This window comes from Furipterus horrens, unplaced genomic scaffold (assembly GCF_987537825.1).
Source record: "Furipterus horrens unplaced genomic scaffold, mFurHor1.1.pri manual_scaffold_11, whole genome shotgun sequence".
Classification (NCBI taxonomy): domain Eukaryota; kingdom Metazoa; phylum Chordata; class Mammalia; order Chiroptera; family Furipteridae; genus Furipterus; species Furipterus horrens.
Genome location: NW_028327181.1, coordinates 21,653,537 through 21,678,223, shown reverse-complemented (window position 1 = coordinate 21,678,223; position 24,687 = coordinate 21,653,537). Strand labels below are relative to the sequence as shown.

General features: G+C 39.7%; 1 protein-coding gene across 3 annotated transcripts in view; it reads left to right on the top strand.

Moving 5' to 3' along the window:
* Nucleotides 1–217: 217 nt before the first annotated feature.
* The window catches only part of CDON (cell adhesion associated, oncogene regulated), an 86,999-nt gene continuing 62,529 nt past the window's right edge, over nucleotides 218–24,687 (top strand). Inside the window, exon 1 of one of the 3 annotated variants that reach the window (XM_090292553.1) lies at nucleotides 218–375. The gene's annotated coding sequence lies outside the window, so the exon portion shown is untranslated. Of the gene's footprint in view, nucleotides 405–3,600; nucleotides 3,741–24,687 lie in introns of those variants that run through there. The other 2 variants (XM_090292552.1, XM_090292554.1) reach the window with 2 other exon arrangements.

The window sequence follows — 24,687 nt, the reverse complement described above, 5'->3', positions numbered from 1 at the left end:
CAAAGACCTCCTGCACACGGGGCCTCCCCACCCCCCTCGCAGAGTGGTACGTCCCGGCCCCCTCCGGCGATCGGGCGGCTGCGCGCGCACTCTCCGGGGGGCGGGGCGGCCTCGTGGCGCGCGCCCGCGCCGCCAGGTTACGCGCCCGCGCGCCTAGGCCTGGGAGGGCAGGCGCGGCTGCGGGGGCGCGCCCCGTTACTCCGCCCCGCCCCCTCTCCAGAGTCCGGGGTGCGCGGCTCGGCGCGAGGAGAGCGGGGACCCGCGCCTCCGCCCCGCCCCCGCCCGGCGCGTGGAGGCCGCTCGGATCGCTGTCGCCGCCGTAGCCGTCCGCGCGGGATGACCTGGGACGGCTCTGGGAGCCGGCTGCCGCAAGAGGTCTGGGGGCTCCGCCGGCCGGCCGAGAGGTGCGGGGTGGTCCCGCCGAGGGGTCGGGGGACGGGCCGTCGCGGCAGGCGGGCCCGGGGCGCAGGGTCCGGGGCTGGGGCGCAGTCCGGGGACGCTGGGCCGCCCCGCTGTGGAGGGCGGGGTGTCAGTGACAGGGACGCGCGGTGCAGGTGGGAAGAGCCCGGCGGAGAGCAGGGGCGCCCGCACGTCCCCAGGGAGCGGGGTCCCTGCCCCTCAGCTTCCACCCGCGGGGCGCCCGGGGGACGGTGATTTATGTGGGGTGAGCAGGAGAGACGTCCTGCACAATGTATCTTTCTCTGCCGTCGCAGGCGCCCTGACTTCCCAGCCGCAGGGAGTTCATTTTCCTTCTCCTTAAGCTTTCTGTGGGTTGCATTATCATTTCTAATACATTGCAGCTCGCTATTGATTTTCAGCCTGCAGCCTCCAGACCTTTTATTGCTTTCTCTCCACATCTAGGAATTTCGGTCATAAATCACTGAGGGGGGTAAGAGGGACTCCGCCTGTCTTCCCGTCATTGTGCCTGCGAACCCCACCAAGTCAGGTGGAAGGCTCCCAAAAGGAGCCCGTCTGCGGACTGCTTGTCTTTCCTGGCCGGGACGACGGGCGGTGGCAGGTGCTTTAGGGGCAGGCTGCTTTCCAGCCGGGATCCAGAATTCAGAGAACCTCACTGCAGCGTGGCAGCCTCTGTGCCCTAAATCAGACACCTTGAGAAACAGGAGGTTGGACTACAAGGGAGCATAAGATTTATTCTCAGTCTAATGGCCAGTCCAGATGAAAGAGGCCGATTCTGACTGCCTGCCTCACCGATACCATAACCCACCACTCTCAGTTGACATTGGCATTACCTAATGGGCAGTGTCTGGGAGGAGGAGGTGGGAGGGGGCTGGCCACGACATGGCTTTGTTCTTAGTATAATTCCAAACGTTCTACTGCAGTTTAGAGCTTTTTTTTTTTTTTTTAAATACTGATTTTAGAGAGAGAAGGGAGAGAGAGAAAGAAATATTGATTTGTTGTTCCACTCATTTAAGTATTCATTGGTTGATTCCTGCATGAGCCCTAACCAGGGATTGAACCCGCAACCTTGGCAAACGGGGATGGCCAGGGCAGAGCTCTTTTTTTTTTTTTTTTTTTTTTTTTGAGTAGTCTGTTTTAGTTGTAAATAGGGGGTGGAGGAGGCAGTATTTCAACTTACAGGACAAGATGAAAGGAAACTTAAGAAAATTTCTGGAAATTTTAAATGAGTGCTTAACTAGAAAGCATTCTCAGGAACCCAGTGAGGCACCAAATACGGCAGTTTCTGTTACACACACGTTGAAATAAACTGCCTCATACTTTAAGTTATACGAGAAGAATGGAGTGAAAACCTGTTTCATTTCGTGGAGACCCGTCCAGGGTGTGTGTTTGGCAGTGTACGGAGCAGAAACATTTCTATTTCTATAAAATAAAAAACAACACACAACTGTATGTTGTTTGTCTTTCATGCAAAAACTCAGATATAGTATTTAGGAAATCTGTGTTTGAATAGTGTAGTCAACCAGGAAAATCAGTTACTAGAGGTACTGGTGTGTATGCACTCCCTTGGGATGCTTTGATTGATGGCTGAGGTTCTCATCAACCTTCTCTGCGGTGGAAAGGACTTCAACAGCTCTACTCTCAAGCCAGGAGGCAAATGAGCTCTGAGAACTTGGAGCACTGATCTGGCCTGTGCAGGTGGGGGTCTCCATCACACTTGCCATCTTTGCAGGTGGTTTGCCTTTGCATGAAAGGAGTAAAACTCGTTTTAAGATAGGGCCCCCGCCCCGCCTTCACGTGTAAGGTATGCATAGATGAAGGCTTTGTGTAGGAATGGGAACTTCTGTCCCAGGACTCTGAAGAGCTCAGGTAAAAATCTGTTGACTGGTTCTCATGCTTTCCTCTTCTTTTTCCACTTTGCCCTTATGCTTTCGTGTCTTTCTAGATGATTTCATGTCAAAATAAAAGTTGAAGTCAAATTTTCCTTATCTAGCAGTGTTTCTTTTGCAAACATTTAACCTAAAATTTGGTGATTGTTAGAAAAAAAAAGGAATTCAACATTATCTTAGTGAAATCAGGCTGGGGATCGGAAATTAAAAATAACTAACTTAAAAATTTGTTATTTGTGACACTTAATTACATAGCTGTCGCCTTGTTATTGGCATTTGTGCTAAGTAGAAGTGCACCCGAAGAGATGCGTTGTCCACCAGGTAGTAGTTAGATGGCTGGTCTTACCACTTAATAGCAACTAATTAGCTTAGAGAGGGAATTTGGAGTCTAGTTGCTAAATAGATTGCTTTGAAGAACTTGATTTACAGTTTTTGGTTCATGCTTTTTCCCAAGACATTTTGTTAACTTGGATTGAGTTAGAGAATGTTTTGTTTTTATTTAAAATTTTATATTGTGTGTAAACATTCCATTTATTTATAAACATTTCACATAAATTTGTGTTGTGTATATGGTACTAATTCACTTTCAAGAGAATAGGGAGGAGGGCTTCACTTGATTCTTTTCAATTAAAATTAAGTGTGTAGAATATACTTAATGTCACTTTAAAAATATTGGATTACAATAAAATGAAAAACGGGTTTGTTCGTTTTTTTGTTTTTTGTTTTTTTAATCCTTCAAGTTTTCCCTCATTGTTTGTGCTCTTTCCCCCATTGTCAGGCTTAAAACATACAGTATCATTGTCATCTGTCCCCTGAATAATGGTCCTGAGGTGATATTATTAATGTGGCTTTTTAAAATCAAACTAATTATACTTGCCTAAAAGAGCCACATGTGTGTGATTCTAGCTGCCTGGTGCCTTTTGAGAGCCCTGGAGACAAGCTAGTGAATAGAGCTGAAAATTCATTCTGTATTTGATTAAATGGAACAGACTCGCTGCTCCTTACCCCAGCAGGGGCTATGAGATCTCTTGATCCCCGAAGCGGCTCCGAGACCCTGGGAATTCCATTAGCGAGCACCTGAGGAATTTCTGCCCTGCAGTGCCTGTGTGTGTGTGTGTGTGTGTGTGTGTGTGTGTGTGTGTGTGTGTGTGTGTGTGTGTGTGTGTGTGTAGAGGGAGTGGAGACGAATGGAGGGAGGGGCTGCGGGGAGAGGCTATGTTAGAAGCCTCCATATGTTAGCAGATCTGAAATCAAGGCAGACTTAACAGCTTATCTCATAAGAGAAGAGCCCGGCCCAAAGGCAGATTTCTAGTCAGAACTTCCCTACGAGCCAGGAGGACTGTTTTAGCACCGAAGTGAACGCCACTGTTAAGTACAGAAAGTCACTTCTCTGCTTGCCCTCCGAAGCACAGGCATATACACGTTGCAGATTTGGTGAGTTTTCTCTGAATGATCAATGGATAAATATGTACAACTGTGTTACAGTTTTTGGTCTTGCCTGTAAGGGTGGATGTATTGTTTCAATAATTTTAAACTGAGAGCTAAACCTGACCTTTATGTGAAGCAGGTGGTTTTGCAGAGGTGAAATGCTTGTTTGAATAGACGTATTTTAGTTCGCTCTTTTGCTTTTGTATAATTTTATTGTGTTTTTGTTATGTTATTATAGAATTTAAATCCATTTAGGGTATGTCCCTCGTCTGTTGTCTTTTTAAGAATTCTTTTCTGATTTCGAGGGGTTTTTTTTGTTTCTTTTTTTAAGGAATTGCTTTGCAGACTTGCTAGCAGCCACAAGTAAATGAAAATATATCTATTAAAAGCATTCTATAAAATATTTTGGAGCAACATTTTTGAGAAATATTAGTGTATCTTCCTCCCTCTGCCCCTCGTATCCTAACCCAAATAATCTTTTGATACATTTTTCAGAATGTTAGCCCAGTTTGTTTCTTGTGTACTTCTCAAGGAAGAGCAGTTCTGAATCTTGGATGATGTAGTTAATTGATTTTCATCTTTTGAGATTAGTTAAACATGACCTGAATTCCAGTGCTTGTAGTTTTCAAGTAATGCAAAAGAGTGCAGTAGTTTATTTGATTGTTAATTTGATATTTTGTTCCTGATTAAAATCATGTTGTATGTCACAGGTCTCCCCCACCCCACCCCCATTACCAGCTAGTCCTACCAAATTCCCCTCACAACACAAAATGTTTAGACAATAAAAGAACCTTTTTAGGGAATAAGTTTTAATTTTTTCCACCTTAATCTTGGGCATGCTTTTCTACTAGCGTGGCCCAGTTGAAAGGACTCTTGAATGAACTGGGGTAAACATTGACATTAGCATGTCTTGGTTCATAGTTATTCAGTCGCTTTGCCATGTGATCTATTTTGATAGCCACAGATAATTAAAAAACTACCCCAAAGGACATTTTTTCCCTCTACATATCAGTTGGGATGTGAGTAGGGACTTCAGTTCCTGAGAGCCAGTGACCTCTCTTTAATCATAAAATTTAGGAACTGTGCAGTCCCTTACACATTACTTGAGAGGAAAAAATATATATACAGGTTATATTATTGAACTTAGGTTATGTATTCTGCTCATGTTCTGGGGCTTGGGACTGTGTGTTTGATCTTATTTTTATTATACCCTAATACAAACAGAATTAAGAAGTTGACATTTGGCTTGCTCCTCAGCTGTTCTTGTTACAGACTGGCTCCCCTCTTTATTTGTGTGAGCGTGCACAGTGATCTTGACCTAAGCTTTGGTTTTCTGCTCTACAAAATGGGGAGAATAACAATAGTATCTCTTACTGCTGCTGTGGGGATTACAAGAGATAATGAAAGGAAAGTGCTTGGCATACGGTAATATCTCTGTGAACGTTAGCTGCTGGTATTTTTCGTAATTCCTCCTGTGTATTAGTCTATTGCTTTGATTCAGAAGTGATTTCTTTGAAGTACTAAATAATGAGGGATTTTCAGAAGTTAGTAATAATGTGTACACATTGTAACTGCTATAGTTTTAGTGTGCTACAGTTTTCTTTATTTTGCAATTGAAACTTGAAAGGCACTTGGAAACAATGTGTTGCCTTTTTTTCCAGTTGAGGTGTAGCACACATTTAATGTACACTAAATGAGCAGCTAGGTGAAGTTGTACATATGCACATCCTCGTGGTAATCATTCGCCAGATCAAGATGGAGAACCTTCCCTTTACCTCACAAGGCTCCCTGGTGTTCCTCCCCACACACTGCCACTACCCCCAGCAAGCAGCAACTGTGCTATCGATTAGTTTTCTCCATACACTACTTTTGTCTGTTCTCGAAATGAACTCATACCTGGTTCTTTGCACTACTCATTAATGTCTATGAGATTCATGTTATTATGTGTGATAGTAATACGTGCATTTTAAATTGCTGTAGCATCTTTTGTGTGTTTTGAATTCGTAGTTCATTTTATCGGCACATTGCGTAGGTACAGGGTCATTGGGGAGAAAAACAAACAACACTTTTTCCTAAATTGTTAGAAAATCAGATCCCAGTGGCTAACTTAGAAAAAGAGCCACGACATTATTTTATACATAAAAATGGGTTGAAGGTAACAATCACCTACGGTTACAATTCCATAAATCAAATTATTTGATAACTGCATTTATTTTGTTTCTTGTTTTTAGAAGGGAATAGAGGGAGCCTCAAAACAGAGGAGAGTCATCTTAGTTATCGTATGTCCTTCGTTCCTGGGCTTTAATGCAGCAATCAGTACTTAGAATTGAACAGAAGCGATCATCACCCCAGCATTTGTGTGATATTCTCTTAGAAGAAAATGAAAAATACCACGTTCTTCTGAAAAAAAAAAAAAAAAGTCCACCAAAAATGGAAGAAAATGTAGTGAGGACGTGGTTATGCTACGGGAACAGTTTAAGGAACAGGACGGGTCACTCCTATTGACTGAATAACCTTAACGGTTGTGGTCAGGTTGTGCCTTCATGCTTAGAATTTCTGCTTGTAGTGTTGGAATTCCCTAATATGCCAAATAAAATTTATTTCCCCAGTGAACCAAGAATACAAGGTGGTGTTGATGAATCAGAAGTTTTTGTTTTTATTTACATTTTGGAGGGAGCTGTGGGTGAGGTTGATAATATTTCTGTTCTTGGAAATGTTGATGAAGGATTTTCTGGATGTTCTGCTTGAACACAAGTCACTTCTCCCTCAGGAGATGTTGCGATTTCAGCATCTGTAATTTTATTAAATCTATTATTCATAGCTCCTTGACACAGGCCATTCTTCATGTACAGCGATGTGCAGGGATGAGTTCCCCTGCACTCCAGAGGAACGAGTTGTCCCCTTTTCTTCTTAAATCAGACCACCAGTGGCCAAGATTTCAGTGGGGGTGGGAGAGTTGAAATAGTGATATATGATGTGTCTTTTGTTCCACAGGGGCACTCAAAAGATGCAGGTTTGGTTTCAAAAGAAGGAAGAACTGTCTGACAAATAGAGCTGCCTCATGATAGAAAATGCTCTTTTGAAGCAGCATGAGCTCCTTATTACTAGACATGTTCAAGTGGCGCTTGCAAGGACATCGTGGAAAGGATCGCTTCCTTGGGTGACAGGTTGGACCACATGACCTGTAAGGGCCTTTGCAGTACTAAGACGCCCCGGTATGGGCTTTAGGGGAGTCCGCATATCCACCGCATACGTAATTTCAGAGGGAGAAAACATTTTTAAAAGTTCCAGCTAGCCATTGGATAAATACATTTTCTTAAGCCAGCCCTAGTATGAAGTTGAGCACTGCTTCTACTTGTTGGTTTGTTCTTAAACTTTAATGTAATTCTTAGTTTTTCACGAATCAGTAGATTTCAAAGATTTTATCTTTTTCTAATATTCTAAGTATATTGGTATCAGTAATGATAACACTTTACAAGTATAGTATCTGCTCCCTTTCTGTATAGGGACACATCTGAGAATTTATTTGAAGCCATCTGTTGGCCCAGTTATTTATTCATCCTACAGCAAATTATATATAAAGTAAAAATTAATAAATATACCTCTCATATCTCTAACTTTTTTCTTTCACCCAAACTTTTCTACACTTGGAGTGAGAAATAACTCATAGAGGGGCAGAGAGGCCAAATCAGTGACTTATCCATGCAATGAAACTATATTCTGGGGACTATCATTATTTAATCTAACCATGTACACATTTTGTATCTGTAAATATATGTTAATAATTTATGTTAATAATTGATATTTAGAATAATGGAAATGAGTGTGGAATCCCAAATCGCTGAAATATTTTCTCTATTTTATAAAGCAGAAGAATAAACTGAGTTTTTACTGTTTTGTCTTTATGTCTACACATGGAACCTTCTGTACTCTGCCTGTAACCTATAAGATCGCTCTTACCTTTCCTGTGTTACCACTATCTTACCCCTCCAGCCTTCCTTTCAAAACTTGGGAGAGGGATGAGAGGAGATTCAGAAAGAGACAAAACAGTCATTGTAACTCCTGCTGAAATTGCTACTAGCTCATCTTCCTGTCACCAGTCTCCCAAGGCCCTGACCTGCTCTCACTGATGAAAGCCCTGGTCTTCCACAGGGCATCCAGGGTCCTTACCTACCCGGGGCTTCTGCCATCCTCAGCTACTGTGCGTGCCCTCCTTGAATGCAGTTTGCTTTCTCTCCTGCAGGTGGGTGCTGTGTCTGTCCGGGCCTTATCTTACTCCTTTAGGACAAAGTGATCTCCCCCTGTAGGCCGACATCCCTCTCACCCCATTCCTCACGCTGTGCCTGACAAGGTACCAAGGCTAACACAGTGCTTCGCACACTTTCAGGCGCGTTTGCATTTCACGGGAGATGTTAAAATGCAGATGCCTATTTGGAAGCTCTAGGGTGAATCCCAAGATTCTCTGTTTCTAACAAGTTTCTGATGGTGTTAATGACCCTCGGTAGATCATACCGAGTAGCAAGATGCTGAACTGTCTTCTCTAGATCCAGGGATGATTTCAACACACAATTTTGTTCTTAAGAATCCAGTGAAATCAGTGACGCTCCATGTCAAGTTCAGGTGTACCACCGCTTTAGATAATGAAGATTGAAGAAAGCTATGTAGGTAAAGAAAAGATAGTTAACTGTTGGAGATATTTGGACATCTATTGTCACATTATTACTGGAGCACTTATTTAACATTTCAACCATTTTATATATGAAAAATGTGTATTTTTGTTCTGTGAAACATTAAATGTCTCTGGAGAGCTGATGTCATGTTTCGTGTGTTTGTTTTCAAACACTCAGTATTACCGAAGGCCTCCTGGATATATAGGGCCTAAACGTACATTCTGGCTTCTGTCTCTTGCCAGGGAAATTTCTGACAGTTGTTGGCTTTTTATGGTATCAGAGTAAAAGTAATTAGTATTCTCTATTTTACTATAATATGATGTCTGTCCAGTGAGTAATCGTTACACACTGCCTGGTTAGAGGTAAAATTGGCAAGAGGGACGAATGTTTAATGGATAAAATACGGCTTTTATCAGGCCATAAAATTACTGTAGTGACATCAGAACTTGGCAGCCTCTTTTATTCCAATAAAAAGAAAAATAGCATCATAAGCCAGGGATAAGACGTTTTTCTTGTCCATTTATTTTGGCTTATTTTCATGGCTTGGCCTTGGGGCGTGTGTATAACAAAATAACAGCACGAGGAATAACGGGCAATAAGAATTAGAGTGAGCACTTTCAGCTCCGTGGACATACTGTTTATCACTTACCTCTGTGTCAGTAATGTAAACCGTTTCTCTGAGATTGTTGACTATGAGAGTATAAGAGCAAGTATAAAAAATCCTTATCTGTAAAATGGAGTTAAACTTCATTATTTGGCTTGATAATACATAGCTTGCAACGTACTGAAGAAGTCTGGCGATTGGCTTATGTGATGGCCAGGGGAGGGAGCGTTCTGAATGCAGTTATGGACGTGACAGCCCAGTTTTGTAGGAAAGGTGCTGTTTATTCCTCTTTGTAAACACCGGTTAAGAAACATCATATTGCCAATCAAATTACTGTTCACTCTTGCTGTGAAATTAGATTTTCAGATGTTAGCATGATTTAATGACAACTCATATATCGGGATTTCTGAGTAGTAGTTCTAGCAGCTCCGGGGACTGTTGAATACTGAGAAGATATTTTTATAGTTCTTTATAGATTACTCAATTCCTGAGTAGAACCACACTAAATTCTCAACTACAATGTTTTGTTCATGACCTATCTTGGGTGTTCATCTTACTGTGATCACCTTCTTGAACAAGGTCATGTTTTCTTCCAATTAAATCTTTTTTTTAAGTAGATTTTATTGATTATATTGTTACAATAGTTCCAATCTTTTCCCCTTCGCTCCCCTCCACCCAGCACCCCCTCTTCCCCAGCAATCCCCCCCCAAGTCCATGCCCATGGGTCGTACATAACAAGCTCTCCCGCTTCACCCTTTCATATATTCTTCTTCTTCTTTTCTTTAAATTAATTAATTAATTATTTTAACAATAAAAAATAACAATCCCTCCCTCTCAGACTTAAGACCCTTTATAATCTTATAAAGGACAATGGGTGAAGGTCTCGAGCTCCTCTAGCTGCTTCAAGCTGGACATGGTCCTCGTCCTACCTACCCTTGGGTCCAGAAATCCCTAATAAGAGTGGGGGTGTGGAGGGGAGGATGGCCTTCCCACATGGGGAAGAATCGTGCAGACTCCAGGTCAGTTGGCTGTCCCCGGACAACGGCATGCTCAGTTTAACAGGCTGGCATCCTTGTATTCGTCACGTTGTGATGTAGCGGCCTTTTCTGTCTCTCCATGGTTCTAAGACTTCTCTCCAGCTAGTGTTCGGTTGGTTATTCCAGATGATTTCTCCAAAATTAAGTTGTAAATCCAGATTGGTCCTGGGAGGAGGTTAGTGTAGCTTCCACTTACTCATCTGCCATCTTGGATCCCTCCCAATTAAATCTTGTATATGCATCCAAAACGAAATCACAGCTTGTGTTCTGCAGTAAGGAGGATTATTCTAAACCTAATTCTAAATATGTACTTCTGCTTAAGAACATATTTTCAAGTCATAATCTGATTAGAAAGTTCCGATCTCTTAATCAGATCTTCTTTTCCTATTTATTGGAAATTGGGCATACTTTCTTTTTTATGGTCCTTTTTGAAATTAAAACAAAAATGAATCAAACTTCTACTCAGAGTTCCTGATTCCAAGCTCTAGTCATCATGTTTTAAATTATTTTGTATTTTAGTTGGATTTGTCTTTTAAAAAAAATTGCAGTCATGTTTTGACTGTAGAGCTGTATAGGTCTTTCATGTAGTTTTCATCATACATTTTAGAGCTAAAGGTTTTTTTTTTTATTCCATGGCTAACTGAAGCCAGTTTTGTGTTATTATATGATGGGTTGTTAACTGTGGTCTCCTATTATTAGGCTAGCAAACACACTTGTCATTATTGGTTATTTCTTTTGTGTTTGAGGATGCCTTTTAAAAGAGCTATTGTCATAGTGGTTAGGTCTTAAAATAATTTCACATTTGTTACTATGACAGTAGCCACAGTGGGATTTTTAATCATGCAATACAGCTTGTACAGATATTTGATATCAGTATTTTGTGGCATCACATAAATTTTAGCTCAGGGGTTTGACTACATACATCTTACTACTGTTAGCAGGAGTCTTATAGCTAACTCCCAAATGGGTTTCTAAATGGGAACCTGTATCCCACCCCACGTGAAAACCACAGCAGAAACGGAAGCAACTCATTGTGCGTAATTGAAACTTGGTACCATTTCACAAACTTCTCCCCATTTCCCCTGCCTTCAGCTTCTGGCAAGCCCCACTCTACTCTGCTTTTATGAGTTTGGCTTTTTAGAATTCCATCATTAAATGAGTTCATATAGTAAAAAACAATAATAATAAAATAAAAGTTATCAACGTTTTACTTATTTTAGGATTTCTCTTCCAGATAGGTAGGTAGATTATTAGGGAAAAGGTAAGGAAATTATTAGTTCTGTAGAGCGAAGATTTCAATGCTTGATCAGATTTGTGTTTTCTTAGCTCAGTAGACATATGTACAGAATACTTAATTCGCTGTGGTTATAGATGTCAGCTGATCACGGAATCAAATGAACAGACACCACTTCTCTGGCTCCTGAGGCCTTCAACAACCAAGAATGAGAACCCGAGTTTTTAATTTTTATTTGTGCAATTAAGGATTGCCCCCCCCTTTGTGTTGAAATGTGAGTTTTTTTGAAAAACAGTCCTTTCACATGACATTTTGTAGGCAAAGTCCCCATTTACTCATAAAAGTTTGTTCTAAGTCATAGAGAAATACTAGCATCTTTTGCGTCTGATGCTAGTACCCGGAGTGACTATACTGCAGGTTTGCTTGGGAAAATTAATAAATATATAACATGGTGACAAAGGGGTGACGTATTTATTGTTTTTGCGGAGCAGGCCCTTGTCTGTTTGAGTGCCCTTCATACGCACAGGATGGTGCCTCCAGAGGCCTGGGGGAGGCGTGCACTGTCCTGGTCGCGTGTCATGCACAGACAGGCATGGGAGGGGCGATGTCCCGGCTTGCTTAGCTCCCTGCTGAGGAGTGATTATGAGTTCAGTGACATCTGTCTCGTGGTTTTTTGTTCCATATACAGAATAATTTTCTCCTCCTGGTTCTGATGATGATCATTTCTTAATAACTTTTATAGAGCCCATTGTACGCTGCAGAGTGTTTCATAGGGTTTTTTTTTTCTTTTGCTATTTACCATAAATGTATAAGATAGTAAAATTTTCATGAAAATGAAAATCACAAAGACTATAAACAATTGAGCATTGGTACCAGATAAAAACGTTTTAAAACAGTTCCAAATTAGGTAATCTTCAGAGTCTCTCTAAGATTAGAAAAGGAGGCTATCCGGAACTGTAGTCTTTTAAAACTCAATTTAGGTGATAATTGCACATTCGTCTGTACTTAGAATAAAATAGTTAAATTCCAAGGGTTTTTTTTGTCTTTGGCATTTGTGAAACACAACTGCATTCTAGATTCTGTTGACCTAATGGAAGGTATTAAAGTGAATTTTGCTTGAGGTGAAATATTGACCCTTGGTGTCTTACATTTTAAACCTCTTTCCTTTCAAGAGGTCATTTCATCCCCCTGCCCCAGACAGGAATCATCGCTTTCTAACACATTTCTTTACAACAGGTACTTGGATGCTTAGAAATTTTTTAGAAGTATATTCCAGTTGAAAATGAAATTTGAAATCCCTTTCCAGTTGTATTTAAAGTAAAGAAAATAGCAAAGGTGGCTTTTTAGAAATAAATGTCGTTTTACATTTGTGCCTTTAATACTGGATTGAATACAAAATCTTCACATTTGTTCTGCGGTGCCCCTGTGGCCAGAACATGACAGGTGATGTCGAAACATCATCTGGTTTTACATTTCTTGGAGGTGTTAGACAATGCATACAAGTTTTGCAGTTTTAAGTGGCTCTTTTAGTATTGCTTTTGTCAATTGCTAGCTATTTCTCATTTGTTTTATATCACTGTATAATGTTGGATAGAACAAAAGCCAATTCTAAAGCATTTAATGAAAGCTAATTTGTTATTTCAGTGTCGATTAAAACAGTTGTTAACTGTTTAATGAAATAATTGAAAAACAGTTTCATGCCCAGTTTGACGGCCAGATTGAGGTATTTTTAAAGGCAGGGTTTGCTCCTCTTCTGTTGGAGTGAAGACTGAGTTGTAATAGCAACAGAGTCCAGCTCCTAGTAAGAGGTGTGAGGCTGTTTATTTTCACTCTGGAGATGTATATACTACAGAAGGAAAACTCTGGCCTTGCTAAACCTAAGCAAATCATTACTTATCTGCGATCTGGCAGGCAATTTGATTAAGGTTGACAGAACTCGTATAATATCAGAACCAGGCCCTCCTAATGATTGATGAGCCTTGTCTGTTTTTTTTTTTTCTTTTTTGAAAGGAGAAAAAGTGAACAAGAATGAATGCTTGCTCAGATCTCTAATTGCCAAGTATAAACCAAGTCTATAAAGTAGTCTTGTCTATAGTGATTTCTATGCATTAATTTGTATGCTGTTTTTTAGGTTACAATTCATGGCTTTCAAATAGTATTTCTGTGTCAGCAGATTAATTTGGCTTTTACATGATTAAATTTTTGAAATTTTAGAGCTCTTGTTTCATATTTTAACATCTTTCTTAACTTCCTTTTCTCAGATGTTCTGTACTTAGTATAGTAGAAATTGTAACCTAAAACTGATTTTCCTCTTCATTCTCTAATGAAATTGAGTTATTTGGAAGCCTTGGCTTTAATTTAGGGCATTTTTAATGCCTTTCCTTCTACCTATATGGAAACGATTTGGACAATTGCAAAAGCATAGCTAGGCCACGGAGTGTTGCTGCGGCCATTTTGCTGTGTGATTTGTTCCCTATTCTCACAGACTGATACCGTGTGTGACTGATGTGCCGCGTGTTCTCGGCAGCACGTCGAACCGGTGGTCTGCGGATAGGGCTGAGCCCAACTAAAGAAGACCGTTTCTTGTTTTTTATTATTCATATGCTGTTTAGTAAAAATGGGTGTAGGAGTGGAAGACCACCCCCTTCCCCGATTAATGAAGTGATTGAATTGGGAATGAATTAGTTTCCTATAAATGGAATTTTGTTAACCTGGGATGAGGGTAAGCTCTGGAGTCAGAGTGCCCAGGGTCAGATTCAGACGTCACCGTATGGGAGCGACGCAGCCTCTCTGCCTTTTAGTTTCCGCATCTGTAATGGGGTTGCTGACTCATCCGGCGGGTGGATCGTCATTTTTAGTCCTCACAGGTAGTGATTGGCCCTCGGTGGGTGCTTCCTGAAGGTGAACGGTCGCTGTTCCTATTGTTGTTAGTGCGGTCTATCTGTGCGATGGCTGGTATGGACGAAATATTGTGGTACAGCAGAATTAGAGGCTGCCAAATCAAAATGAGTAGGGATTAAACTTCGGGGGAGCTATAAATGTGGGAATAAGCTAGAATTGGTTGTGTTTTTGCCCTTGGGCTGGTTGGGACATAGCTTCTGGCAAATAGAGCAGTTAGGTTGAGTGCTGTTTGTAATGGCTGATGGTGAACTTTTGAATAAATTCTCATGTCTCCAAACAACTAGATACCATCTTAAACTTTCTAGCACTAAATTTCAGTTTTGTTACTTTGCGATCTCCCCTTTCGCCTTCTCATCTCCCCAAACTCAATATAAACACCCTGCAGTTTAATACCAGGGAAGTACAATTTAATTGATAAGAAATGTACTTCCTCCCTCACCTTATTGACATGTTCTTAAAAGCAAGGGGTAAGCCCTGTCTGCTGTGGCTCAGTGGATTGAGTGTTGGCCTGCAAGCCAAGTGTCGCTGGTTTGATTCCCAGTCAGGGCACATCAGGTCCCCAGTTGGGGGCGCAAGTGAGAGGCAACCACGCAGTGATGTTTCTCTCCCTCTCCTTCTCCTTTCTTCTCTCTCTAAAAATAAATAAACAAAACAACAAACAAATAAATTATTTAAAAAAAAAGCAAGGGGTAACCGTTGTTGGAATCCTTTGCTAACTTTTCTGTTGATGATTGTCCCACCAAAACTACACACAAGTGATGTCATCTATGGGAAACCCCAGTGCTGTCTAGAGTTTTTGTATATATACTAAATCATCGTGCTTCTTGTGTTAGTTCTTTCCAATGTCCTATTATGCAGCGGTAGGAGCATTAAAGACCACCAGAAAAGTGCCATCCCCAAGTTGTTTCAAAAACTGCCATATGGGGTGGGCAAAAGCAGGTTTGCAGTTTTTGTGCGGAAAGACTTGAAGGTTATGATTGTTACAGTAACTTGATTAGCTCTGTGTTTTTGCAAATTCACAACTGTAAACCTACTTTTGCCTACCCCTCTAGACTAGATGTGGGGTCATCAGGTGCAAGTATATGACTTGGATATAGACCAGTTACATGTACCGTCTGCTCCACCCTGGCCGCTGCCCTGTTTTGTTTCTCGCCGGCCAGGGCAGGAATAAGTCACCCCTCTGCCGCCCCAGTGACTGTTGCAGATTGGGAATTAGTGGTGGAGGGAGATCCAAAGAACTGGAGCCGGGAGTTGTGGAAGTAGAACGTGATGGTGGTGGGCTGTGGTGCCCTGTTTCAGCTGACCATTACTGTGGCTCTTCCTCCTGCAGTTTCCTGTGGTCATCTGTAGTGGCAGTAATAATGCTTCAGGAAGGAGATGCTAGGTTTACTTTTTTTTTTTCTTGTTCTTTTAAAATTTTTTTTTAGGTAAGTGTTGAGAACACCATCCTTCTATCCCCTGGATTGACCTAATTATTATATTTTTATTACTGGGACCTAGGTGTTCAGGGAAGTGCAGGACATTTTTTGTCAGTACGGGACGTCAGTGCAGGAGAAAACATTGTACCACAACTTGACAAATGCACAAGCTTGTAAGAGATCTCGTTTGGCGCCCCTAAAATAGAGGATCAAGCTTGGTTGTGTTGCATTTGTAGTTTTCTTATGGTCATGATCTCCTTGGTGGCTGTGCTTAATCTTTTTGATTTTGGGGAATGTGAATCTTGCATTTGAAACTGTAATTTTTGTCCTATCAGCCCAACCCATTCTCAGCCCAGATTTGCAGTTAATGTGCGACCAAGGAAATAGCTGTGTTTAATTAACATGATGTCTTAACACAAGACAATAATTTCCTATATTTTGCTAAAAGGGGGTTAGTGCTCAAACTTGAGTAATATGTGACTCTTTCAAAGGGAAAACTTCTTATAAACTCTTCATGTTGGTTAAATAAGTTTTATTACTAATCTCGTTTAATTATGTATGTAGAAAATAAACTAGATGCAAACTTTTAATACTCTTAAAAATTTTTAGATTGTCAATGTTGAGTTTAATAGTAGGAAGAGACTTTTGCTTATTTTATATTATAGTTGTCTATTTGCTTTGGTTCTTTTGATTCTAAGCAGGATTAACACTTTTTTCTTTTTAATGATGAACTTGTTTTTCGCTGCTGGTCCAGTATTTTGTGGGCTAGTCCCTTTAGAAAGCACACCCAGATATATAAAATTAAAACCATGCCATGGAATATATGTATGTATTAACATGTACTTGTTGCTGATGACGCATAGTAACGTGGGATCGCTGCAGCACGTGTGCTCCTGATGCTGTGTTACACCGTCCACTGTGTCACGTGCTTTTCAAATTCGGCTCACTTGTGCTGCGGTGAGCTGGAAGGTGATTCACATCTCCGACTTTTCTCCTTACCTGATACAGAGCTTTCTTTGTCCAGTATTCTGTAACGTCATTGGACTGTCACATGTTGTAGGCATGATCCGGAAACACAACAGCTCATTGTTCACTGAAATCTGTGGCATGTCTTCATTATCTGGCTGATGCTTCACAGTAAGCTGACAATAATTTGACTTTTAGCACTACAGAAACACAGTGGAATTTTAAAAAAATTATTTTCATACCTCCAAAAATCCATCTGCAGACTAGCATAGAGTAAAAGACCAAAACCCTGGTAGGTTTGAGAATCTTTTCAGAATGAGAAGTGGTTATGGATTCACACTGAAGTAAACAGACATAAAAACACACCTGTAAAAGCCCTAAAAAAGGCCTTTTATTTAGAAAGCGTGCAGAGTGGGAGTTACTGTGTGTTCAAATCTCACCCTTGTCATTTATTAGCTGTGTAGTCTTGAGGAGGCTGTCGGAGATTTCTGCATTTCCATTTCCTCGTTTGTAAAATGGAGGTAATATCTTGAAGACTTGTGAGGATTGGTAATAGTATATTTCATCCATAAACTCAGTAATTGGTTGCTACTGTTATTCTTTGGAATAACTAATCACCTAAAACAGACGTTTGGTAACCAATTATTCTCTGCTTTGTGGAAGCCAGAGGCAGGGGTGGAGCAGAGCACAGAACTATTTGGCCAGGTGTCCCATGCTGCATGCATAGTCCTGCCTCCGAGATCATTTCCCCGTGACGCACGGTTACCACCAGGCATGCGTCACTCCTCTCTCCTGCAGAGGCAGGAAGATGACTAAGATCTGCTGCCTGAAACATCTGAGTCTTTCTCTGGCACTTCTGATTTTAATACTTGTATAATATTTTAAGATTTTATTTTTATAATTATCATAAAGATGAACTTATTTATCCAGCTAATTAGCAAATTTATATTGCTTAATATTGACAGGAAATGGCTGATTTACCCCATACGTATGTGTAAATTAAATAAGCATCGTGGCAGATTGCTTAAAAAATGTACTTGGTATTTATTTACCAAATTCAGGACTTAAAAAGTGAAAGTGCTATCAAGAAATGGGACAAGTGACCTGATGATTTTCTTTTTTAATTAATTTATTTTTTAACAAGGTTATTTTATTTTATTTTATTTTATTTATCTGTTTCTAGAGTGAGGGAAAAGCCAAAAGAGAGGGAGAGAAAAATCAATGTGCGGTTGCCTCTCATACGTCCCCAACTGGGGACCTGGCGTGCAACCTAGTCATGTGCCCTGACTGGGAATCGAACCAGCAACACTTGTTTCGCAGGCCGATGCTCAATCCACTGAGCCACAGCAGCCAGGGGACTTGATGATTTTAAGGAAATTTGTAAAACTATTTACTAGTTAATTTGGCCAATATTCTTTATGGATATTTAGAATTCCTCCTAGAGAGTTATCTTCCCACTTAATAATAGCATTATGTGGTAGAATTTTGTTTAAACATAGCTTGCTATTACATGATTTTAACAATGGAGAAGTTATGTTGCAGGAAACATGACTATGTACAGTAAGAAAAAAACCCTGATATTTTTATTTTTATTACTTTTTCTTTTTAAATTGAGTTTATTGGAGTGACATTGGTTAATAAAAGTACATAGGTTTTAGGGGTACAGTTCTATAATACATCATTGGTATATCGTATTGTGTGTTCACCACCCAAAGTCAAGTCTCCTATCACCATTAATCCCCCTTTTACCCTCTTCTCCCTCCTTCCACCACCCCCACTTCCCTTTGGCAATCGCCATACTGTGTCTGTGAGGTTTTTTTGCTTAATCCCCTCACCTTTTCCACTCTGCCCCCCAAACTCCCTCCCCTCTGACAGCTGTCAGTCTGTTCTCTATTTCTGAATCTGTTTCTGTTTTGTTTGTTAGTGTATTTTGTTCAACAGATTCCACATATGAGTGAAATCATATGTATTTGTCTTTCTCTGACTGGCTTATTTCACTTAGTGTAATGCTCTCCAGGTCCATCCATGCTGTTGCAAAGGGTAAGAAGATTTTCTTTTTTTATGGCTGGGCAGTGTTCCATTGTGTAAATGCACCACAGCTTTTTTATCCACTCATCTGCTGATGGGCACTGGGGCCACTTCCAAATCTTGGCAATTGTAAATAACACTGCAGTGAACATAGGGGTGCGTATATTCTTTTGCATTAGTGTTTTGTGTTTCTTCAGATAAATACCCAGAAATGGAATCGCTGGATCATAAAGCAGTTCCATTTTTAATTTTTTGAGGAAACTCCATACTGCTTTCCACAGTGGCTACACCAATCTGCATTCCCTCCAACAGTGCAGAAGAGTTACCCTTTCTCCACATCCTCACCAGCACTTGTTGATTCATTGAGGATGGCCATTCTGACAGGTGTGAGGTGATATCTCAACGTGACTTTAATTTGCATTTCTCTGATGATTAGTGATGTTGAGCATCTCTTCATATGTCTGTTGGCCATCTGTATGTCCTCTTTAGAGCAGTGTCTGTTCAGGTCCTTTGTCCATTTTTTAATTGGATTGTTTGATTTTTTGGTGTTGAGTTTTATAAGTTCTTTATAAATTTTGGGTATCAACCCCTTATCAGAAAAAAGACCCTAATACTTTAGTCTGCAATGCTGATCTCTTTGTCATAAGTGTCTGAAGGGTGTCTCTATTATTTGTTTTAGCTACAAATCCTTATAATAATCTTAAAAGTGGAGATTTCCATTTACCCACCGTTGCTCCTGTGCCTATAGAATGATTAAGATCGTGGTGAGTGTTCTGTAGACTACTGAGTCATTTCTATTTGTGAGCAAAGTAATAGTGCTTCTGGTATTGTCTGTAATATCTTTTTCTCCTTCAGTTTAAAAGGACCTTTTGATAATATCTATTACTTAAACTCTTTCACTTTTGCCTCCGGTTTTTCTGTAGGCTGCATCATGTACTTTGATAATCATTCCCCTTCAGTACTTAGCAAATTATATACCATATAATTATTAGCTATTGATTTTTAAAAATTGACATAATAAAAATAAGTAAATATGGGTGTTACCTTCCAAAGAAGACCAAATAAACTTAGTTAATATGTTATAAAACATTAGTGCTGATTTTCTTAAACAGCTGCTTAATAATGTTAGATCATTCTTATAATTTTTCTTTTTTGGCTTACTAGAATGTTTTTAAACTTATTGAATTAATAATTTGTTAAATAATCTCATGATTCCTGGAAAAAAAAACATTGTTGGGTTCTCTGTGTACATTTATTCATTTATCAACATTTGTTAAGCACTCATCTTGTGCAAGATACTTCCCAGGTATTTGATATATAAAACAAACATGGTTTCCTTCCCTTCCCCCAAACTCGGGGTTGATCCAGATCTGGTAGAATTTTTTTACATTTATGGGACCTCTAAGTATCTAGCCTACTTCTTCTTTTACAGTGTCATGAGTCAAGGAGGATTAAATCCTGCACTTTCCCTTCATGACTATAATTTTTACCTAGGGGAAATCAGATTAAAATGAAAATCAAGGCTATTGCTGAAGAAGGAAAGAAGTTTTGAAACGTCAAGTTTTAGGGTGATATACGGAGAGAACAAGGGGTAATTGGAAGTTTTTGAGTTGATTGTAGGAACATAAATTACAGGGTTCCCGCTTCTGAAACAGTGGTTTACCAGCAGGGTCTAGAACAGCGGTTCTCATCCTCTGGGTCGCGACCCCTTTGGGGGTCAAACGACCCTTTCACAGGGGTCGCATAAGACCATCGGAAGACACATATATAATTACATATTGTTTTTGTGATTAATCACTATGCTTTAATTATGTTCAATTTGTAACAATGAAAATACATCCTGCATATCAGATATTTACATTATGATTCATAACAGTAACAAAATTACAGTTATGAAGAAGCAACGAAAATAATTTTATGGTTGGGGGTCACCACAACATGAGGAACTGTATTAAAGGGTCGCAGCATTAGGAAGGTTGAGAACCACTGGTCTAGAAGGTTGATTTCTTAGAGGGGGAATGTTCACAAGGAAAAGAAGGCATGACCCTCTGGGTCCAGTTGGGTGTTTCTGAGTGGCAGAAACTTGTTACACTAAGAAGAGTGACAATCTTGCTTTCGGGAGATTTGTTGGGTGACAGGATGAAAGAAAGGCCATGAGGTATCTGTGTTTAATGCTCCATTAGGCGACACATGATTTAACCTATTTTGTAACCAAATGTTGGTATTGAGCTGTTAAAATCAGCTGATCTATGACAGTGAAATAAACCTTTAGATGAGTTGTTTCTCAACAGTGATCTTAAATTAGCATGGTTTGTAATGAAGATTTTATATTTCTCTGCAGTAAGATGAGAAACAACCAACCAAAAGGCATGTGGTGATTGTTTCCTGAAGCTAAATGTATTCTAATATCTTCTTTTTTTTGCCTACTGTTTTGTTCTGTTCCAGTGAAACAGTGGTAGCGATGGCAGCTCTTAGTTTGTTGTTGGTGTTAATACATATGCTTACTTGGCAAACTGTTGGCAATCTTACATGGACCATACAGATACTTAGCTTCATTTAAAAATATTACTGGTATTGCAATCCGAAATCTGGAGCATTAAATTTAGTAAATTATTAGTATACAAATATCCATATTGGGGTTTGCCTTCTTTGCTTTCTCGTGCTAGTGCTGTATCTGTGAGATCCATGACGCGTCCGTATCAGGTAGGGTTCTCTCTCCTCCACAGACTTAAGCTGGCTTTTCACCTTCTCCAGCAGAAGTGGAAATACCTCACTAAGTGCATTTTCTCTATATATAAAAGGTGCTTTTTAGATGTTTTATTAGTACTGCTGTTGGTTACTTTAATTAGTAGTATGTGTTATTTGCATCCCAAGGTTGTTCAAGCAAAGAATGTAATTCAGATAAACAAAATAATGCCTGATGTTTTGGAATACCCACACCTGTCACCGGGACCCCTGCCTACAGTGTCCTTACCTACATCGGCAGCGGGGCTAGGGGGAGAAAAGGGAGGTGGTTATGTGCAATCTTAAATGTTTTAGACGTAAATCCTTGGAAAGCCCAATACCTAGTTTTCAGATTGACAGTACTGTTTTCTTTATAAGCCATGGATCTTTTTTATGATAAATATTGAGTTTTCATGAGAAGACCTACCCTGTCCATTGTTTTCTGTTTCTAACAGTGTTTCCAGAATTCTGTGAGTATCCTACAGATAACTTGACTATTGGTTTCACAAAGAAGAAAGTTTGCTAGGGAAGTTTCTTCAATATGAAGTAAGGGGGCTGCCTCTCCAGGTTCTTACAATGAAATTGTAAACTAGTCTCCGGCTGTCTTTTTCTTTTCAACATGGCTTTTTTTTTTTTTTCTTTTGAGTGAACACAAACACTTTTTTTATTTCTTCCAAATGAAGTGCTGAACTATGTGCTTTTGACTTAATTTTTAGAGCTGAGATTTTGTTGCTTTTGGATACCTTTGCTGGGTTCTCCTTTCTCTTTCATTAATAGACGTTTTTTAAAGTCTGCCAAAGATGAGGCAAAACTAGAGTAAAAGGTGCATAAACATTGTATTTTTTCATTTGAACATAGCACTTGCAAAATGTTTGTCATAGAATTCTAAAGTTGGAAAAAAATTGTGGAGTTGTTTTCCCCACCTTGCAGACAGAACCTAAGCCACACTAAATTATTAAATGTTCTACATGACATTCTTTAAGGAGAAAGATATACATCAATTTAGAGTACCCCCCAAAATTTTGGTCACCAACTATTAATTTTTTAAAATATATTTCAGATACATTTAATTATTAAATATATATTTAAATGTAATACTTTAAAATATTTTAAGAATTAGGATCACTGTCACTTTTTGAAACTTATTTTATACCTCAAAAGTGTTTAAAATTCTATTGTATGTATTTAATCAAAGATGTCGGAGATTCAGGAAATGAAATCAAGGTCTCTGTTTTCTTATTTTACTTTATCCCCCCCAACTGCCCCTACTACCTTGAATAGAAATAATACATTTTTGTTGTATACGTGCATGAAAAACTGCTCTTTGTTTTATTAGACTGCAGATTCCAACTCTATTCATAATGTATCTCAGAAAATGGGTTGGAAAAAGAGACATTAAAAAATTAAGCAAAGGGTCCAACCCACATTCTAAGACCCCAATTTTATGACATTATGTAAAGAGTAAAGTTAACAGCTCTCTTCTAAATTTCACCGAAAAACAAAACAGAACCCTCTCATATTGTAAATGGAAGCCAATGATGACGAGTCCTTAAAAGAAGAGTCCAGTTTCCAGGGTGTGTAGATGTATCAGCATATGACGATGGATTTGCACATGGACAGTGTGGCTAGTGGTGTGTCCTTGGGAAACAGGAGTATAGTGTAATATGAAAAATGTAAGAAATCTACAAGGATTTATATTGAAGTGAGAATTGTGTCCTTCAAGAAGTTTGTCACCTTGGGACACTATGGTTAATCTCATATTGCTATTATTGTGCTAAGAAATTTGGAATTCTTTTGGGATTATCTAATGGCACTGAAAAAAATTTTTTTTGGTGTTCTTGATTTTTTTGGAAATAGCCATTAATGAATAAATTAGGGGATAATGTTAGAGTTAAGACTAACTATAGGGGACGGGAGAGAGTATAAGGGGGAAATATAGTGATGGAAAAAATAAAATAAAAATCAGGTGCTATCATAACATAAGGAGAATAATTTTTTTGCCTGGATTATACATTGGCACTGAAAATACTGAATGAAGGATTTCTCAGAAAAGGTTTGCACAGAGGAGCATCAGTGGAATAATGAACCTCTTCTAGGCTGGGTCTGTCTGTTGCTGTGGTTTTCCCGTAGTGTGTATATGTATGGTGTGTATACATACATGCGTGTCTCCTGGATCAGTGTGCCCTTGAATTATTTCTTGCGGCCATCCTGTTTACTGTGGGCCAGTGCAATGTCACAACGCAGCAGCTGCTGTTCTGTGCACATGCCGCCCAGCTGAGTTGTTCCAGCGAGCTTTGCTTTATTTCTGGGAGATAGGCGAGACCTATGGCTAAAACTGCGTCTCAGGCCTTCCAGTTGGACTCAAACTTCATGCTCTATTGTGCTCTTTATAATGGTACTGTGATCTTAATTGATTTGTTTTTCTGTCTTCTAGTTCATCAGGACATTGTATCTTGATCATTTCTTTGATTTTTAACTGCCTCTCTTAAGTTTCCTGGGGTGCTGATTTTCTTTATACATGCCATTAGTGGTGATTAGGTACTGACTCTACAGTAATCTGTGACTGATTTGTATGTCAACTTATAAATGTGCTGGGAGCCCATTTTCAATGCAGGACCACGGTTCCCCGGTGCCACGGCAGCCTGAGGAGGCTGCGTCTGGCCTTAGCACCCATCACCGTTCGAGCAAAGCAGGGTGCCTGTGAGACCTAGGCTGCTTCGTTATTTCTGTGCAGCCAAGTTTAAAGATGGAGTACGGTACTCAGAACTCACATCACTATGTTTCCAGTCTCTAGGAAACTTACAACTCAGCAGGTAACATAAAATTCACTGTGACAGGATCCAGTGCTCAACCAGAATTGGTTCAAGTTTATCTGCAGCAGATAAATCTTCTTAGATTTCTCATTTTTTATTTCTCCTTTTCCTGAAAGTTTGACTATATATATCAAAATATACTTTATGGAAATGAGATTCTCCTTAAGGCTTTATTTCCTTATTATTAAAATGAAATCTGAACTAGACCCCTTGAGGTGAGTCTTTTGTAGTTGCTGGGGAGAATGTGTTTCATTTGGTAAGGTCTAAGCAAAGCATTGGACTTATTAGCAACTGTATTAATTTATAACCTCACATTTATCTAGAGCTCTTTTTCACATGTTTTCATATTCCTTCTTTCCATTCTCCACCAAAGGAGTTTAGCCAAATGTCTGTCTGGATCTTTATATGTCTGTTCAAGTTTAGCGAGTTCTTAGCAAACTAAAGTTTTGCTTGTAGCATTTGTTTTGTGGTTACCATAACTATTTTTTTTTTCCCATGAAACCAATCCCAATGACAAACTGGAAAATCTGCTGAGTGCTGGATTCGAGGCAAGTGTTG